At 47.8% G+C, this 19,488-nt stretch overlaps 1 protein-coding gene across 1 annotated transcript in view; it reads left to right on the top strand.

Annotated features, from left to right (window-relative positions):
• BAZ2A (bromodomain adjacent to zinc finger domain 2A) overlaps positions 1-19,488 on the top strand; it is a 1,031,051-nt gene that overhangs the window by 180,929 nt on the left and 830,634 nt on the right. The window lies entirely within an intron of this gene.

The raw sequence follows: 19,488 nt of genomic DNA, 5'->3' as shown, positions 1-19,488 counted from the left end.
GCGGTTCCTGTCCACGTGGAAAGCCATCACCACGGACAGGTGGGTCAGGGATATTATGCAGCACGGTTACTGTCTCGAATTAACCTCCACTCCACCCACAATACCGCCAAAGCACCGTCCTATGTCCGCAGAGCACTTAGCATTATTGCAGCAGGAAGTGCTAAGTATGCTGCAAAAAGGTGCAATAGAGGTCGTGCCCATCAACCAGCAGGGGACAGGGGTGTACTCCCTGTACTTCCTAATCCCAAAAAAGGACTGCTCGCTCAGACCTATACTAGACCTCAGACCCCTCAACCACTACATTCTGTCGGAGCATTTTCATATGCTCACCCTACAGCAGGTTCTCCCGCTGCTCAGCCAGGGAGACTTCCTAGCCACTCTAGACCTCAAAGATGCGTACTTCCACATACCCATCCACCCATCACACAGGAAATATCTCAGGTACACTATTCAGAGACAGCACTATCAATTCAAAGTCCTCCCCTTCGGCGTGACAACAGCACCCAGGGTCTTTACCAAGTGCCTAGCTACAGTGGCTGCACATCTACGGCGACGACACATTCACGTCTACCCTTACCTGGACGACTGGCTTGTTCAGGCAAAGTCAGCCCAGCAATGTGCCAGCCACATGTCCCTCACCATTCACCTTCTTCACAGTCTGGGATTCTCACTAAATTACCCAAAATCACATCTACAACCCGCACACGTACAACAGTACCTGGGCGCGACAATAGACACTCTGGCAACCACAGCTCAGTCAAATTTAGTGAGGATCAACAGCATGCAACTGCTGATCTCCAAGTTCAAAGCACAGCACTCCCTTCCTGCAAGAGTGTTCATGCAGTTGATAGGCATGATGGCCTCCTGCATTTTCATAGTCCCGCACGCAAGACTACATATGCACCCGCTTCAGGAGTGCTTAGCACGTCAATGGAATCAGGCTCACAGGCAATTAAAAGACCTAGTGTTGGTGAGCGGTCGGGCATACAACTCTCTGCATTGGTGGAATCCACAAAACCTTTGCAAGGGCCGACCATTCCAAGAGCCTGTCCCACAAATAATACTGACGGCGGACGCGTCTCTCTAGGGATGGGGAGCTCATGTACTCAATTACACAGTGCAGGGACTATGGACAACACAACAAAAGAAGACACACATCAACCTTCTGGAACTAATGGCAAGCTTCCTGGCAATGAGGGCATTCAAAGTACACTTGTGCAACAAAGTCGTGTTGATCCGGACGGACAATATGACTGCCATGTACTACATACAGAAGCAGGGAGGAACACACTCTCCACAGTTGTCTCATCTGACTCAGAGCATGTGGAAGTGGGCCATTCAGAGGAACATATTCCTCATGGCGGAACACCTCCCGGGCAAGGACAACCAGATGGCGGATCTGCTCAGCAGACACAGCCACCAGATGCACGAGTGGGAGCTACACCCATCAGTACTCCAACCGTACTTCCAACAGTGGGGTCACCCAGAGATAGACCTATTCGCCACAAACGAAAACGCAAAATGCCAAAGCTTTGCCGCCAGGTTCCCACATCCACAATCGCAGGGCAATGCGATATGGATGAACTGGTCCGGCAGATTTGCGTACGCTTTCCCCCCAGCGCCATTAATACCACTGGTGGCACGCAAACTGCGACAGCACTCACTGACGCTTATCCTAGTTGCTCCAATATGGGTGCGCCAGCCATGGTACACCACCTTTCTGGAACTTTCCGTGGTGCCGCATCAAAGGCTGCGGATAAAACCTGCACTTCTAACGCAGAGCCATGGCGAAATTCAGCACCCAGATCCGCAACAGCTGAACCTGGCAATCTGGCTCCTGAAGTCTTAGAGTTTGGCTACCTAAACCTGCCACCTGACTGTATGGAGATCATCAAGGAGGCCAGGAGACCCACTACCAGAGCTTGCTATGCAGCTAAATGGAAGAGGTTTGTCATTTACTGCACCCACAATGACATCAACCCGCTAGACGCATCCATTCAAAACATCTGTTACCTCTTACACCTATACCGATGCAATCTGGCATACACCTCAATACGCATCCATTTAACCGCAATAGCAGCCTATCTCCAGAACAGGCAGCACCTCTCTTTATTCAGAGTGCCTGCCATCAAAGCTTTCTTGGAGGGACTTAAACGAGTAATTCCCCCGAGACACCCGCCAGCACCAGTGTGGAACCTCAACTTGGTCCTCACCAGACTAATGGGTCCACCCTTCGAACCTCTCCACTCATGTGAGATTCAATTCCTCACCTGGAAAGTAGCTTTCCTAGTAGCAATCACTTTGTTAAGAAGAGTTAGTGAACTCCAGGCACTAACCATTCAAGAGCCATTCATACAGGTTCACGCAAACAGGGTCGTACTGCGTACCAACCCCAAATTCATGCCTAAAGTAATATCGCAGTTCCACATGAATCAAACTATTGAACTGCCTATTTTCTTTCAGAATCCACAAAATGTCGCTGAAAGAATGCTCCATACACTAGATGTGAAAAGGGCCCTCATGTACTATATAGACAGAACTAAAGACTTTAGGAAGACAAAACAACTTTTCGTTGCCTTTTCTCCACAACACAAAGGCAACGCCATCTCCAAAGCAGGTATAGCCAGATGGATCGTTAAATGTATTCAAATTTGCTATCAAAAGGCTAAACGCACATTAACGATTCCCCCACGAGCCCACTCAACACGTAAGTTAGGGGCGTCCATTGCTTTCCTGGGAAACATTCCTTTACAGGAAATATGTAGAGCAGCCACATGGTCCACTATTCATACATTTACCAAACACTACTGTGTAGATGTACACTCAAAACAGCAGGCAGCTGTAGGACAGGCTGTTCTCAAAACTCTTTTTCAGACCGCTGCAGCTGGCACTGGTGGCCGCTGCTAATAGGAGGTACTGCTATGTATTCTATGCACAGATATGAATTCAGCAGCCCACATGCCTCGAACTGAATATGCTACTTACCAGTATGCATCTGTTCTTGGCATGTAGGGCTGCTGACATTCATATCGCCCACCCTCCTCCCCGGCGCCTGTAGCAGCTGCAGCTCTCAGAATTACTGTATAGCATGGTCATCACTTTCTGTATCTACTCCATCACTGCCACAATGGCGAAAAACAATCTGAGGATGGAGAGGATGCCCATGCGCACTGTGGTCCAGGGGAGGAGTCACCTATCTCAGGATACTTCGAAGACTCCTCCAGGACAACAACGTGCAAACATCCGGACCCAACACTAGGCGGCGATCGATGCACAGATATGAATGTCAGCAGCCCTACATGCCAAGAACAGATGCATACTGGTAAGTAGCATATTCATTTCTCCCACCTCACAAAGCCCTACAGGCTGGCAGTATGGTGTATCCACGTCCTCTACCACAGCGGGGTCATTCCGATGAGCCTGTGCTTCCATCCAGTGAATTGAAGTGCTGCTCTCCAGCACAGCAGGTGTTTCCACCATACACTCAGGGAGTGTTTGAGGGAGTGGGGGCCCTATAAAGCAAGCCCAGAAGTCTGTTGAGGTCCAATAGGGTCAAACCCACCAGTAAGCATGGTCATCCCGCCCTATTATACCAGTGTTTGAGTTACGCAGCTAAGTAGTAGCCACAGACGTCTGCCATTCCCATTCCCCCATCGTAAGAAGAGTGTCGTCAATTGACAAAGGCCACATGAGCTCGACCACCGGCCCAGAGAAAGGCAGCAACCCTTGTGGCCAATGCCTGAAACCTCCTCCTAGGGATTGGTTGGGGGGAGTTTGAAAAATGTGCGAAAAGCACGATAAAATCCTTATTTTAAATAGGACTATTCGTTCCAGGGCATTAAAGGGCAGACAGCCCCACGGCTGCAGGTCTGTGTTCAAGCGGACAGCCAGGATAGTTGGGTTAAGGCACCATGCCAATTCCAAGAGGTGTGAGATGTAGACGCCTAAGTATTTAAAGGATAGGTGCGTAACAGGATTGTGGCACGCCGGAGATAACCACTTACACCCCATTCGATTGGTACCAATAAGGATTTAGATTTGTTGATGAGCCCGGAGACCTCTCCATTTGGACGGAGGATCTCCAAGGATTGTGGCTTTGAGGATTACAGGTTCTCCAGGAACATCAAAATCTTATCAGTGTATAGTGCTATACACTCCTCAAATCCACCTCACCAGGACCCTCCCCTCACCCACGCATCGCAATGGAGACCATCAAGTTTGCTGCAGTGAGGCTTGAGCCCTGCCCTTTTGCAACACTGCTTCCAAGAAGGCCCAATCAATGGTGTCAAAAGCTTTTCAAAGTCTATTACGAGCAAGGTAGTAGGGTTGTTGATGCGATGCACCTAGTAGAGGACCACCTGGGCTCTTCGGATGTAGCATTGAGTACTCCTGTTTGGCCTGAACCCACACTGATCTGGGTGGATCAGATAGGGCAAGGTCCAGCTGATCCGGGTAGCTAAGAGCTTTGCAAATACCAATTCTTTATTCGATGAAATTTCATCATAAAAGAGCAATATAACAGCACAATACAATATATAAAATACCAAACATAAAAATAGAAGCGACATTTTACCAATACCCTACTAAGGATAAACACAAGTCACATATCAGACATGATAGAAATCCTAACCAAGAACTTTTAACTAATAGGTGGGCAAGAGTAGGTTTTACAACACCTCATACGGGATCGCCAAGCACTGCCCAGAAATTTTGCAACTCCACAGACCATAGCAATAGAGGAAGTATCAGTGCTGAGTATCCGCAGGGCCGTTTTATGACATCTAAGGCCCAAACCCCTGCATAGCGGCTTTAACCAAATCCTCCTGGCAACCCTATAGGCTGGGCAAGCAAAGAAAAGATGTGCCACGGACTCTGTAGGGGCTGCACAGCCTGGACATGAATTCTCTTGGCCATCATGCTTTTTCCACCCCGAAGTGAAATCGTTTACTGGGAGGATCCCGAACCTAACCTTCAAGTAAAGTGCTCTATCCAAGGGCAACTCGATATAGTCCAAGAGTGGTTCGAAACTCCTAATCCATTTGAAGGACAAGAATCGCTCAGTAAGGGGACCCCCAAAACTACTGGAGAGGGTCTCTTGCTGGACTAGATCCCAATATAGCTGTTTAATCACCAGCTTGGGTGGAGGTGATTGGCTTTCCCAGGAGTCGCTCAAACCCAAGAGAACTACCAACCGCTTCAGGTTGCTCAGCCATTTAATCCTATTGTTGGAATTAAGCTGGATTAATTCGTCTAGGGCGGCGGCATAATCCTGAAGCTCCCTTGTCCTTCGCAAGCGAACCAAAAAAAGTAACGGGCGCAAGCGCACTAAATCCTTGAGAGGGCGCCTGCCCATATCTGCCCGGAGAGGAATTAACGGGGTAGAGACTGGGAGGGTTACCGCATCTCTCAAAAACTTATTTTCAGCTCTGTCCAGCTCTATAGTATTTTCAAACCCCCATAGTTCTGAGCCATATAGGGCGGATGGGAGAACTTGGCCCTCATAAATAGTTAGGAGCGGTGATAAGGGCTTGCTCTTAGATTTCCGGTGTTCTCTCATAACTGCCCCAGAAGCTCTTTTATAATTTAACATCATTTTAGCCAAGTGGTCCTTCCAGCTCATACGATTATTAACCCTAATACCCAGATAGTCATAGGAGTCTACCAGCTCCAAGGGCTCCCCATTAAGTAAAAAATTGTTTCTAAATCTGGGCGATGGAGCTAAGGCCATGAGCTTAGTTTTTAGAGTGTTGATGGTGAGACCTCTATCAGTGCAAAATGTGCTAAAACGATTCAACAGCTTTTGTAGGCCAGACGGGGACTTAGAGATCAAGATGGTATCATCCGCGAAGAGGAGTGTGGGGATTTTTTCACCTGCCAGGGATGGAGCATCAGCTGGTTCACCTCTCAGATGATCCACCACTCCGTTCACAAAGAGAGAGAACAGCGTTGGAGCCATAACACATCCCTGGCGTACACCCCTCTTCACGGGTATCTTCTCAGTTAATTGACCTTGAGTACCCCACCTGATTCTGGCATAGTTCCCCTCATGGAGATGCACAATTAAACTCAAAAGGGGTCCGGGGAACCCCATGTTCTCCAAAACTTCCCACAGCCTCTCACGAGGGACCAGGTCGAAGGCCATCCTGAGATCTATGAAAGCCAGGTATGAGCTACCTTTGTTAATGGTAACCGACTTCCAATAGATCGCAAAGAAGCGAAAGACCTGGTCCATCGTACCCACCTTTTGGCGGAACCCCGCTTGCAAATGGGACAAAACATGCATCTCTTCCATCCAGGTGCCAACCCTCGATATAATTACCCTGCCAACCACCTTCTGTAACACATCAATCAAACTGATTGGTCTATAGTTGGCAGGGTCGTCTCTGGCACCCTTTTTAAAGACCGTGATTACCTCCGCTCCCTTCCACGAGTCTGGAACGGGGTATCCGTGAGAAATGAGTTTCATTATGTTTGCAATGAGTTTGGCCCATAGCTCTGGGTCCTCCATAAGGAGGTCTCCAGTGATCCCATCTGGGCCGGCTGCTTTCTTTGGGGTGAGATGTCTGATGGCTAGCACCACCTCAGAGGGCAAAAAGGGTTCCCTAACCGGGAGCATGGGAGGGACGCTAAGGACATGATCAGGAGGAGAGAGGGACATTTCTGACCCTCCATACAAGGTGGAAAAATGGGATTGCCATTGCTGGCCTGTTATATGACTATCTAAAGGTCGAGAACTAGTCAACCTAGCTTTGTTAATCAGATCCCAAAACAGCGATGAATTCTTTCTTTTAGAAGCTGTCTTGAGGTCTTGCCAGCGTTGTTCTTCCCACTCTCGTTTTGCTTGCTCCAAAGCCCTTGCATATTCTTTCCTGGCTACACTAACCAGGGATTGATTCTTTTTACGCAGGGCGATTCTGATCTCATTTCTTTTATCCTTACAATGGGCCGAGTACCAAGGGTTACTTGTTATAGCTGTGTTGTTTTCCCTACCACCTCTCTTGCCCTTATTATTTCCAATTAAGAAAAATTCCCCTACTTTCCCTATTAAGTTATTGTACGCCTGAACGAAAAGCGTGCCCTGAACGGACGCTAGATCCTGATCAAGCACCACCAATTCTGTACTCAGGTCTTCAACATGCGCCCTAATCTTTACCAAGTTGTGAACCTGTGATTTAACCTTCTCCCATTTCAGTCTTCGGTTTCCCTGGAATGGTGTCACCTTCTTAGTGGACCTCAGGTGTGATAACCTCCGGATGATATTCCGCTGCCCCCATCTTATCGTCATGCATAAAGGATTGTGATCACTGTCCTGTGAAGGAGTCACCACCATATCTACTAAATCACTCCACAGTGTCACATCTAATAAGATGTAATCAATTCTTGACGGGCTGCTTAACCTATTGAAGGTCATCGCACCGTCAAAGTCAGAGAGAGTCCTACCATTGAGAGCTCTAAGGTTATATTCCACAGTTAGGGAATTAATCTGTATAACCTTTGATGACCATTTTTTGATTGGGGCCAAGGACAAGGTCGGAATTGACCATCTAGAGTCCACCTCCTCAATACCTAGGGGATCATCACCTTCCAGTGGTTCAAAAGTACAATTAAGATCCCCTCCCACTATAATTTTAGAGGAGGGGGGGCAGATAGCTAATGCCTGATCTAAGATAGATATAGTACTTGAATTTGAATCCCCTGTGGTCCATCTTGCGTAAACGTTAAATAGATCTATCCTGCTGTTTACCCCCTCAAATGAAATATGTTGGATGTCGCAACACCCGGAGTCATAAGTAGTTACTTTCCAATTCAGGGCATTCTTGATCCATACGTGTAGACCCCCGGCTGGTCTACCCCTTCCGCTACTCTGAGCTGGTATGAAAAAAGTGGAGTATCCTGATTTATGTAGTGGGGATATACTCCATGTTTCTTGGAATAAACATACATCGAATTGATCGATGAAGAGATTCCATTCAGGTAGGTCCAACTTTCTTTGCAGACCCGCCACATTCCATGAAACTAGATTTAAGATTTTGTTATCTATTAAATGCAATTCGGAGGGGGCCCCCGCGTGCATATCAGAATCTGGCATGATTTGAGCACCTATGGGATCTAATTGGACTGGGGGATCTTTCAACCTGAGGTCTACAGCGCTATGGTCCAGAGGAACGGAAAGGTAGGGGGGTACAATCCCGCCAATAGCAGATCCGATTATAGTGGGTTGTCCTGTGATTACAGGAACAGCTCCGGGAACTTCCAAACGCATCTCACGAGTATCATCCTTGGGACTAAATGAACCTATTCGCCCCCCTCGATCCTGGGGAGACTTTAGCCATCAATCACAGTCTGCCAGGCTAGAGAGGGCCTCGAACCGATTCATTGTCTCTAAAGGAGTGGAAGGCTTCACATTGCCACATCCTGTTATAATTCCTAATGGACCTAGGAGGAATAAAGTTCCAACTTAAAGGGTCAGCAACATAGGTGGTGTGTGAGGTGCGTGACAAGTGGCTGGGTATAAATGTACCTGGTAGAATGGGAAACCGTGAGGCTTGCTTAGTTATACGGGAGGGGGGGAACACCGTTGATCTGGGGTAAAAGTAGGTTAGCGCACGTGGAATAATGCCATTGTTACCTATTTCAGGGGGCCAGTCCAGAATATGCTTAACTACACGTGGGTCTCTAAAATTTACTACCACGATGTCTCCCTCGATGTTTTTGCTTTTACCACCCAGCCATGGAAGACGTCTGACGTGTAAAATCTCACCGTTAATGTTCTCCTCAATAGGTCTATAACTACTAAGCCAAAACATGATTTTGTTTTTTAGCTCAGTATACCCTTCTCTTTTGTTATCCATTAAAGGTGGGACCCCCGTCAAAACAACCACCAAGGGCACAGCTTCGGGGGGCAGGTCAACTTGTGGCATGTGGTATGTTACAGGCTTATCAGTACTGGAATTTTCCCTATTGTCCAGCAAAGTGGTTGTGTGAAGGTTTATTCCCCCCCCCCCTCTATATCATCCTGAATGGGCGCTCTCTGGGTGCCCCCAGTCGTAGGTGGGAGGGACACATACTGAGACGCAGCTAGCTGATTAGACGGCTCAACTATAGCCTGGGAAACGTGGGGATGGCAGTTAGGTGCCACAGCTGTGAGATCTATGCCACTAGCAACAACCGCCTTCCCCTGTCCTATTGCCAGATCGATTTTCTTACTTATTGCGACTTCTAAGTCCGCAAGCCTTTTCTCGACTCTTAGTAAGCCTTCAATAAGCGGTGAAATGAGGGACTTAATCACCTGGCCCCAAACATCCTGGCAGGCAACCGAAGGGGAAGGTGATAACGATGGGTCAACAGAGAAAGAACCCGACGTTGTAGGGGGCACTTCGGGTTCATGGGTGACTGGTGACACTGGAAGAGGTAATTTGGGTGTAATAGTTGCATCAACTGCTATCCCTTTAGTTAGATTTAAGGCCTTCAATGCATGTTTCCCGAATTCAGAATGGTTATACTTAGATTTAACTGGGACTCCCCCTTTCTTGCATCTTCTCTTGGTCGGGGGGGGCCCATGGATCTTAGCTGCTTTAGACGGCTTGGTAAACTTCTTATCCTGTTTACCAAGTACTGGCGTAAATTTATTTATAACTAAGGGAAGACCAGAAAGTCCAGTAGCATGGTTCTCTTGAATAATCTGCTCTTTAGAGGCAGATAGGGTAGGAGCATGGTCCCTTAACGGGCAAAAATCACTCGGCAATACAAGAGGGTCTGCTATGGCACCACTGCTATCGTCTACCCGGAAGGGGACCTGCAAATTAGAGTTATCAGGAGTCCTAAGCTTTAGGCTTTCTATTGAGCGGCGACGCTCAGTCCTACGTTTGGCCAAGTTATTGTCCTTTTCCTCCTCATGTTGCACCTTTTTGAAATATGTGTCCAATGGGCCAGCTGCTGTGGCTCCCGTCAACTCCACTACGGCGTTAATAGAGGTGTTAGACATAATAGATATTAAGCGTTAGGTGCACTCGTATGCAGGCGCTACAGGTACTAATGGGTCAATAACCGAGCCCAGCCCGGCCTCGCTCGGCCTCTGAGGGCCTAAGAGGGCCCACCCTTTGCCCAGGCTACGACCCGCGTGCAAATATCTTAATATCGGTGTTAATAAGGGGGATAGGGCTGTACAAGGAACATTGGTCTAAGGGCTGACCTTCTTTATGGATCACAACAACAGTTGTGTCTAACACGATGGGAAACGACCCCTGTTCTGCCACCTCAGTATATAACTCCAGGAGGTTGGGGAGCTGGAGAGGCCAAATATGTTTGCAAAACTCAATCAGAAAGCCGTCTGGACTCAGGGTCTTTCCCAGGTCTAAGGCGGACAGTGCCTCACCGATCTCCTCAACCACGATTGGCTGATCAAGGCCGCATGCCAGGGTTCGCTCATAAATGCAGTCTGTGGCGTCACAAATCGAGGGTACCACTCTAGAATTCATGTCTCTAGAGGTCAGCCAATAGAGGAGTTTTTCAGATTCTTTTTTTCACATATTTGTATTGATTTTGCACAACAGATATATATATATATAATGCAGAATTACATATCGACAATCTATATGTACATCTCATGACTCCTGAATTTGTATTAAGTACACAGCTGGTCGTTACATCAATCTTTTGGAGTCATATATAGGAGATAAATAACATTACGTCTTTGCTTAGATACAAATAATGTAGTTCCGAAATTACTGACCATTGTGCGTCTCTATCACATAAATGACTCCACATTAAACACAGCCACGCCATGTTATTCTGAATTGCAGTTATATCTACATGTTTCACAACTATCCTACAATAACAAACTCCCTACCCCTCCCACCCCCCTGCAGCTCGGCCTACTTCCTGGCTAGTGACAAATTCACATGCTTAATCCTTCCCCTGTGTGTCTAGTGCCTTTGTAGTACACTCTCTACGTTTCTTCCCACCTTCGGGACGAGATAGCAGTGCTGACATAGACTTTTGCGGACACGCCTCGCGCCTGGGGAATTCAATTACGGAGCATCTGTACATTCTCAATATGACAATATATCTATTGCGTTGTATTCCTCCATCATATTCCAAGCCATAGATATCGGTGTTCTACGTAAGCCCCTGTATTCTCCCTTTGCAATTCAGCTCGTTTTGCTTTCCCCCACCTGATCATTTCTGCCTGCCATTTCTGCAGTGATGGGGCCCTGGTGGCCTTCCATCGTGATGTAATGTTTCTTTTTGCTAAAAGGAGTGCAAGGTTAGCAAATCTATGAGATGGGTTTCCCTTCTTCCCATGAGGTCCCAGACCCAGTATACAGTATTCCATCGTGTCATTGTTGCGCACTGGGGTAACGGTTGTCAATATCCGACTCACCGACGTCCAGTAGTGTCTTAGTCTTGGGCAATCCCACACCATGTGTAACAGTCCTGCATGAGGTGCGGGACAATGAGGACAAGCGTCTGCTGCAGCTGGAAACCTGATGCTTAACCTACGTGGGGTTAGATACGCTCTTTCTAGCAGCATTAATTGGATGAATTTGAATTTTGGGTTGCGAGACACCTTCTTGGGGTAGCCTATTATAATGTCCCATTCTTTATCCACAAAAGCATGACCTGCGTCTCTTGTCCATTTGTCCCGAAGTGGCTGCTGTGAGATCGCCGTGACGGTGCGGATCCCCCGTGACAACCATTTGGTTAAGTGTGCCCCATGTCCCATTAAGTACTGCATGGTGATGAGTGCGTTTGTAGCGGGTTCAATATCCCCCTGGGTCCATGTGTCTCTAATAAATCTCGAAATACTGTCATGTAGAAGGAACAGTCTATCCGAGGTTCCATGTTCACGTACAAAGGCCTCATGTGATATTAGAACCCCTTCCGAGAAGAACGCCCCCACGGTATTAATTCCTGTGTCGGACCACTCCCTCAGGGCACGACTAGTCACCACCCCTGTCCGTAGGGGAGCACCCAGTAGCAAAATGGTGGGAGCGTATGGTGGTGTTCGTTTTGTGTATCGCAGTGCGTGTCTCCAATATGTCAGTGCTATCCGTAGTAGGTGTGGTGCTGTCAATGGGATCTGGGCCTTGGGCAGTAGAAGTCTATGGATATCCCCTCGGTCTCGGTGCGACACCCCTAGTTCCTGCAACTTACGTCCCGCTAACCAGTATGCCAGCCACTGCAGTTGGCTAGCGTAACAGTATGCCTTCAAATCTGGCACTCCCAGTCCTCCTTGACCTGTATTCAGTTGTAGTTTCGCTAGGCTAATTCGTCTGCGTCCTGTCCCCCAAATCAGTTCTGACAGAGAGTTCATCAATTTAAAAATCCCTCCTGGTACCAATACTGGGAGGTTGGTGAAATAATAAAGTAGCCTTGGTAAAAGCACCATTTTAGTTATGGCAACCCTTCCAGCCACCGACAGGGGGAGTGAGGTCCAGAACTTAACCTGCGGTCTGAGAGCAGTAACCGCTCGAATCAGATTGCCTTCTAATAAGTCTGCTGTATCTCGATAAATCTGTATACCCAGGTATCTGAAGGTATCGGGTGCTATACTAAATTACTGTTGACCGAAACGCAACCGCCCATTACAGGCGGGGCCGACAAAAAAATAAACATAAGATGTGTCAGCATTGATCGTGAGGCCAGATAAACCCAGGAAAGAATCGAAAGTTGAAGGTACGGGCTCAAGGTCCTTATCCATTTCTTTGATGTATAAAATAATGTCGTCGGCGTATGCAGAGACAATATGTGTCGCGGGCCTCTTGCTACTCCCTTACACCCAGATAGGGAACGGAGCTTATGTAAAAGGGGCTCCAATGCCAGGATAAACAATAAAGGCGACAATGGGCACCCTTTCCTGGTACCTCTAGCCACTGTATATGGTGGTGATATGTGCTGTCCCGTGCGTGCGCGAGCTGTGAGATGTGTGTATAGTAGCCGCACCCAAGCAATATATTCGGCCGGTATGTCAAACCTGGTGAGGGTTTAAAACGTGTAGTCCCAGTGTAGTGAGTCGAATGCCTGTCTCAGGTCAAGCGATATGCACCCCTCCACCGTCCCCGAGCCAGCCGTACCCGCCATAATCTGATGCAGCCATCTGATATTAAGCGCCGTACTCCTTCCGGGCACGTACCTGCATTGATCGGTGTTTATCAACTTCGGAACAAATTGGCAGAGTCTATTGGCTAACAGTTTACTTATAATCTTATAATCAGAGTTGAGTAGGGATATGGGTCTGTATCCTGACATGTCAGATCCTTCGCTCCCAGGCTTCAACAGGGAGACCACAGCCGCCTGCAACGTAGTGAGGGGGAGCACACCCGCCTTCAGCGACTCCTGATATAAACATTGCAGGTGTGGTACCAGCAAATCAATGTATAGCGCATAAAACTCGATAGGCAGTCCGCCATTACCAGGGGTTTTATTGCGTGGTAGAGCTTTGATCGCCTGTCGAATTTCTGCTCCAGTCACCGGTCCCGCTAGGTCTTCACACTGCTGTTGCGTTAACTGTGGCAGCTGCAACCTCTCAAAAAAAGGTACAAAGTCTGCGTCGTTGTGACCTGTCGGTTGTCTATAGAGGTGCTCATAATACACTCTAAACGCCATGGTGATTTCCAGCTGCGTGGTGACCATACCACCCTCAGTGTCCTGAATCTCTAGAATATGGGATGGTGTGGGAGCATTTTTACCGGTTTTGCCAAAAGGGGGACCGGCCTGTCTGCATGTGCGTGTTGCTTCTGCGTGTAGAGTCTAAAATCTATTATTCGCAGTTCCTCTAAAAGCTTCGCATATTGTATGTTGGCTTCCTGTAGCTGTGTCAGTTGCTCATTTTTTCCCGCTGCCTCCCCTTCAAGTGCGCTTAGTCTGCCTTCCACCTACTTTAGTCGGTCTGTGAGTGTGAGTCGGACTCCTGATTTCGCACCGATTGCCACCGCCCTCATAACTGTTTTGAAGGCGTCCCATTCTAGTTGACGCATGCTAGCAGTCCCTGCATTTTCAGAGAAATAATTAACAATTGCCTCTGATAACATGCTACGGAAGACCTGGTCCTCTAAACGTTGGGGCTGCAATCTCCAAGTCGGGGTCGGGATCCTACCCCATTGTAGGGATAACTCCACCGGATTATGATCCGACAGTGTCTTACCCATGTGCAGTACGCTATCAATAGAGGTAAGCAGCGCTTCTGAGCAAAAAAATCTGTCGATCCCACTATGTAGACGGTGTGGTGGTGAGTAGAAGGAATATTCTCTATGTCCTGGATTTTTCACCCGCCAAGTATCATGTAACCCCCAACCCCCCGCCCTCCCCTTAAATGCTTCCGCTTGTTTACGACTCTCAGCCGCATGCAGCGGGGGGTGTCACCTATCCAACTCAATATCCAACACCGCATTGAATTCACCCCCCAATACCCAGTGGTAGGCAGACCAGTCCGTCAGTGTCACGCTAAGTGTCGCTAAGTATCTATTCTGGTCAGTGTTCGGGGCATATAGACTCCCTATGACAATGTGTGCCCGGTCCTGTAAGCCATGAAACAGGACATATCTGCTGTGTGGGTCCGCTCTCCGCTCTCTGCTCTAGCAATTTAAAAGGGACAGCACTGCGCATCCAGATCCCCACCCCTCTTGCAAATGCGGAGTAAGTTGTGGAAAACAGTTGTCCCCTCCACTTTTTCTGCACTTTAGTCGCTTCGTCATGATTCAGGTGAGTTTCCTGGAGGAAGGGGATATCTGTCCTTCGTCTATTCAGCTGTGCCAAAATACGATGTTTCTTATGGACCGACCCCATGCCCCTCACATTCCAGGTGCAGCATTTATAATTGTTATGTGATGTCATTTTGAAACTGGAGGTGTGATGTCCCTGTAGCATGTGAATGTCTGAGCCGGTGTGGTGACATGGGTTCGAGGGCCGAGCAGCTGACCCGACGGGAGCGATGTCTGTGAGGTCACAGGTGTAAATGTGATTTCCAACCAATCCGCCGCTTCATCAGGGCCGTCAAAGGAGATGGATTGTTGTCCGTAGAGAACCTTCAGTCGGGCTGGTAAGAGCAGTGCATTTTTCAAATTACGTGCCCTCAAGTTCTTCTTTGCGTCTTGGAAAGTGGCCCTGGTTTTTTGCATCGCCAGAGTAAAATCCGGGTAGAGAGAGACTGTTTTGTTCTCGAATCGTATAGGGGCGTTTTCCCTAGCCACCCTCAGTATCGTGTCGCGGTCTTTATAGTTCAGGATACGGGCTATCAGTGATCGCGGCGGAGCACCTGGTTGAGGCGGTTTTGGCTGCACTCTATGCGCTCTCTCCACACTGTAGAGGGTTGTCTGCCCCTCCTTTGCCACGTGGTCCTGCAGCCAGTTTTCCACGAATTGGGTGGGGTTAGGTCCCTCGCTCCGCTCTCCGGAATTCCTAGAATTTGGACATTATTACGTTGGGACCGTCCTTCTGCGTTGTCCACTCTGTCTTGCAGACCCTTCAACTGGCACTGAAACTGTTCAAGCTGTGAGGTATGCATGGTCTGCTGTGGTATCAAGTCGTCCAGGGCCAGCTTATTCGACTTCACTTTATCCGTTAGTTTCTTGTGGTCTGCCTGCAGTAAGTTGAGACTAGTAGATAGTACCCCCATTTGTGATTCAATCGCGATGCGCGAGTCTCGAATTTCTTTCAAAATTAAGTCTAGTTTGGCAGCATGTTGATCGGTTCCCGTGGGGGGCACCACTTCGTTATCTGAGTTTTTGGAGGGGTCACTGCTGGGCGCGGAGTGCATATCCTCGCCGGCTGCTGCATCCGTTTAAGCTTTATTGCGCCCCATGTTGCCCCGGCGATCGCGTGTAGTCCTATGTTCCGGGATTGCTCTAGTGTTGGCTGCACAGATGCACGCTTTTCCACTGCTCACTCCTTCTCAAACCAGGTCAGTCCTCAGTCTCAGCCAGAGGGTGTTTGTAGATGTGACCCTTTGGTTTTACATTCCCCCAGAACTCCTGTTGCGAGCACCCAGATCGTGCCTCCGCTGCCTCTGTCCAACTTACGGCCGTTGCACTGAAGTCTCACCGCCCTTCAGCAGAACCCACTGTCTCCATCAGCGTATCACCGCGCCGCACACCTCTGGCTCTCACACCCACCTTGTGAAGCCCTGCCAAGCCGTAATTGAGTCCCTGGGGTGCGTGCCCGTCTGCACTGCCTGCATGTATGTGTCTTTAGTTCCGGGGCCGAAGGCAGCAACGGTGTAAGCTTCGTACCTTCGCAAGTGTAGGCTGTTTCTCAGTTCACTCCTGTTGCTGTGCCTGCTTCCTTTTAAACAGAAGTGCCAGTACTCGCGCAGCGTCTCTCTTCCAGCATATAACCCCCTGGACACCCCGGATGGCCAGCAAACAACCTCCGCTGCGTTGGGCGCCGGGCACCTTAACCACGTCTCAGCACACTTCTTTTCACGTAATGGCCGTCAGCGCCGTGGTGCCAGTAATTATGCCCTGCCGTTGCTGCGTGATTCCGCCCGTAATTACACTCCTGCCCGCGATCAGCACAGCCGTACTAAACTTTGTTAGACCTAGCGCTGCAGCCGACTTGTATTATCAGGGAGACGAGTCTGCTCCTTCAGCGCCTCCGTCTGCCATTTTGTAGATGTTTAGCTCGTCGTGTCGTAGCCAGCCCGACGGGTAGCTGCTCTTGTTTGGTTCCTCTCACTGTAACCAGCCGATGAACTCCGCTTCACTTCCTCACGGGCAAGGGTCTCCGGGGGCGTCCGCGAGCACATACGGTTATCTGTGTCTCGTTCCGAGGCTCCGCCCTCCGTCATTTCTCGTCTGCCACGGCGCTCCCAGTTGTTGCCACAAGACACAGTTTTCAGAGTTAGCAGGGGTCTCTAAACACTTCCAGGGATTCCTGAAGCGTACCGCTCACAACAGCCTTGCTTTATATGACCGAGGGTCCAGTCATTTACAGGATATGTTGGCGAGTGTCTGGGTTTTGGGACGGAGCTCCTCTAGCTCACATCCTCCATGCTCGGCAGTTGGCCACGCCCTGAGTTTTCCAGACTTATCCCTGTGTTCATATACACGTTGGGTCGACGCCTTCCAACAGTGCCTGGCTTCTTCCAGGGAAACATATATCATGCTAGACCTCTCCAGTGTCAGTCTACGGTCCAGGTCATCGGAGGGCTGATGACGCATCTGCCGCTCAAAGTAAAGGATCTGAGTCTCCAGGGCCAGCATTTGTGACAACTTGTGTGCCTCCTTGTGCTGGACATACCCTTTGATCTGTCCTCAAAGGGTGGGTTTGCTGGCCACCCAAAGAGTTCTGGCGGCGGCGAACACACCATGGTTTGTTTAAAAAAAAAAACTCTGTTTTTGTTTCCATAAAATCAGCACTGGGTTGAGGTGCCAGGCGTTTATACGCCACATGGGTCTCAAGTGCATTGCTGAGGAGCCCGACTCGAGGATGAGGGGTGCATGATCCGATATGTCCAAGGGAAGGGTCTGAATGTGCGTGAGATGGAGGATGCCAGATACCGGGAGCCAGATTTGATCAATGTGCAACATTGTGTTGTGTTCCGCTGATGCGTTGGTAAGTGCACGTATGCCAGGGTGCCAAATTCTCCATGTATTGCAGAGGCCCATCGAGTCTGCCCGTAAGAAGAGCTGTGTGGAGCGTGTTTGGGAGTTGTGGGATTAAAAGTGTCCCAAACGGGATCAGGGATGGCAATAAAATCACCCCCTATCAATGTGATAACTTGCGAAAGGTTCAGCAAGTGAAGCGCCACGTATCGCCGCTAGGGGTCTTCCTGGGAGGCTCATTTTATTTTAAGCACTTAAGATTATGATTTGCCAAGAAACAAAGGATGTTGAGCCAACACTGGGACTCAAACCTGGTTCCCAGATCCATAGTCTGCATCTCTCACCACTAGGTTCAATTTATGTTTGAAAGTCGTACGCAAGTGGTATGGTTGGTCATGCTCGCGTATATAGAGTACATTTTCTGTTGAAATGGCTTTGTGAAATAAAAAAAAGCAACAATTGATGTAAGGTTCACCCGTAGTCTGGCTTGTGAATACTTGCAAGGGTTTGTTTCAGAACTAGACTTTGGGACATAGTTCAGCAGCTTTGCACTGGTGCACAAACAGGGCTAATCATTTTAAATATTACTTGCATATAGACCAGGACTTTCATGACCCACCAAAAATCAATCTGCTCACTACCCAGCAGTGAGTCCTGATCTACAGTTTGGGAAATACTGTTCTAGTGTTTTGGGGAATGACTACACTCTCCCAGTCCTAAAGAATCCATTTAGAATGACTAGCGGTTGAGGGTTACGGGAACGACTTTGAGATTACGCCGGTTAGTACTCCAGTAAACCTTTCACAAACTAACATTTTGGTCTCCCTGCTTTTTGAGGTGGATTCCTCAGTAAACCTCCCAGGCACATATGCTAAAGCAACTGAATTGCTGAATATCCTACTTAGTGTTTTTTGCTAAATTTGAAAACTTGTGGAAATAATTATATCAATACTAAAAGGTTCTAAATGCACGATTTCTACTCTGACATGAGTGCTGAATTGTTCCTCTTAGTGAATCTTGTTTTAAAGAAACGGGAAGAAAAATAGCAGATACCTCTCTTTCATGATAACAGAAAGAATTATAAAAACAAAAGAAGAAAGGTTAAGTGCAATTAAGAAACAATATTCAAGATACGCTTGTTTACTTAACCATATCTTTCTGTTGGCAAAAGCAGGTAGCTAGCAAATGTATAAAATCCTTCCAAGTTAAATATTTGCTTTTTACAAACATGTATATCCTGATAAAAGCCCAAAGTTGAAATAATGAAACTGGGGCAAAGTGTGCCAGTCACAAAATGTTGTTTGAAAAAATTATCCACATCAAGAGAGAATTATCACGCAAAATTAAATTTAGGAAAAGTAGTAATGGTGAAATTTCACAATTTTTATTAATCTTAGATCCAACACTTTGTGGCTTGATTAATTTACCTGCTATTAGTGTGGGGTCAACTACAGAGCTTAATCAACAGATAGTGAAGTTTATTACTTAGATTGTCTCCCTGGCACACACAGGATGTTTTAAGTAGATAGGATGGTGTGCCTCAGCCAATTCTAAACGAGATATGAAGGTCAACTAAGATTGCAAAAGCCGATCAGTAGATATTGACTAATCACAAATGCATGGATTTTGTAGAGGTTTTTTGCAGCGACAGATGTTTATCTACATTTTTATTGAGATATGACTTTCTCTGAAAGACTGTCCATTACTACTCGTACTGAATAGCAGAGTACATGATCAATAATTAATGGTGGCTTCAGAATGTTCAAATGTTTATGGGCAATATGCATTTTTACCATTTTAAGAGTCTTGGCCTTCTTAACATTTTTATGTCTTAATGTTACTGTTGAGTATCTGCCTGTTCTAAACTTTACATTCTTGATAAACTAGAATTTAAGGATCTGAGAACTTTGTTCTCTGTAAAGATGTTTCCTGTGCAGGCAAGAGA

Source organism: Triturus cristatus, chromosome 4_2 (genome assembly GCF_964204655.1).
Source record: "Triturus cristatus chromosome 4_2, aTriCri1.1, whole genome shotgun sequence".
NCBI classification, from domain to species: domain Eukaryota; kingdom Metazoa; phylum Chordata; class Amphibia; order Caudata; family Salamandridae; genus Triturus; species Triturus cristatus.
This window is presented reverse-complemented; position numbering and strand designations above follow the sequence as displayed.